Source organism: Apis dorsata, unplaced genomic scaffold (assembly GCF_000469605.1).
Source record: "Apis dorsata unplaced genomic scaffold, Apis dorsata 1.3 scaffold_231, whole genome shotgun sequence".
Taxonomy (NCBI): Eukaryota; Metazoa; Arthropoda; class Insecta; order Hymenoptera; family Apidae; genus Apis; species Apis dorsata.
Window position 1 is genome coordinate 811,295 of NW_006263513.1, and position 1,429 is coordinate 812,723.

The 1,429-nt window shown below is 43.5% G+C and overlaps 1 protein-coding gene across 17 annotated transcripts in view; it reads left to right on the top strand.

Annotated features, from left to right (window-relative positions):
* LOC102673156 (RNA-binding protein Musashi homolog Rbp6) overlaps positions 1-1,429 on the top strand; it is a 795,620-nt gene that overhangs the window by 495,932 nt on the left and 298,259 nt on the right. The gene's annotated exons all lie outside the window — the stretch shown is intronic.

The window sequence follows — 1,429 nt, forward strand, 5'->3', positions numbered from 1 at the left end:
GATTAAAGATCATTAGAATCGCGGAATCTTACCCTTTAAAACGCTTTTTTATTTATCTCGATACGATTTCCGGTTCCCGAGATATCGTCGTGTAAAGAAAAGGGTAATTTTTAATCGTTTACTATCCTCATTCTTGTCGCACACTCGGATCTCTCGCTCGCACCTTGTCTCACTGACCTATACCAAGGTTCAGACGAGCGACAGACGCGATTCCTGGAAGAGCGTAGTACGCGTTTCCAGGAAAAATATGCAGGTCACTCAGTCGTGGCGTCATTCATAATTTCTTTGAATCCTTATATCTCGGTAACCGATTGAGATATCGGGATAAAACAAAAAGGGATTTCATTGGCACGGTTTCCTCTATCTTCTGAGTTGTATTTTGATTCAACATTTTTTTCATTTCCTTTCCGTATTTTATTTATTTTATTTATTTCGAAAAATTTTTTATGAATGTCCTATTATCGTGATATGAAATATAATTTTTAACGTATGCTTTATATAATATGATATACTCTCTTTATACTTGATTATATTACTCGATTTTTCTCTACAGTCTCTACACTTCTCTGTTTCTTAAATTCCAATACTCCTCTTCCTTAAATTCCCTCAAATATATTTTTCTACGCGTATCGTCCGATCCTCCGAAAAGTTCAAGGTCCATGCATTTACCTGTAACAGCCGTTACTGTTACGATACGAGTAGTTTGAGTTTTCGTTAAAAAAAAGAGCAAAGCTCAACGAAAAGGAAAAGAGGCTGTTCCAAAGAGTCCCGGTTTATTGTCTCTGGCCCAGTTTTCGATGCGATGACTGTATTGTCCAGCTCCCCCTCCCCTCCCTCCACACACACACATAGCGAGCGCTCTCCTTTTCGTGCTTTTTTCCTCTTTGTAGACCTTTTCGATGTCCGATTCCCTTTTAGACGCTTCGTTTCCCCGTTACCCTCGTGCTCCGTTTCTTTAGTCCTCCCCTTTCCTCCTCCTCGTATGAAATCTTCCATTTTCAACATCCTCCCTTCCTCCATCCTCCTCTCTCCTATATCTCATCCTCCGTCTCGTGGATTCGCGAGATCGTGGTGGCGCGAGTGTAGCGCGTACGATGAGAACGCGCGAGGAAAGCGGGGAGTGAAAGGTTGGCGATGAAAAACTGGAGCTGGCAAAGGGTAGAAAGGGAAAGGAAGGAATGAGAGAGAGTGGAGAAGAGGGTTGGAAAAGGCGGAGGGCGAGGAGAGGCGACGTTTTAAAAAAATAAGCAAAGACAAAGACGAGCACGGTCAAAGAGGCGAGGAGAGGAGTTTCGACCGTTGGCCGGGAAGAGGGGTGAGAGCGGGTAGATGGAGACATAGAAGGGGGAATGATCAGTGGGAAAAATCGCCACGGTGTATTTGCCTTTAATTTACGCCGCGAATTAACCGAGCGTTTGAACCGTGGCGT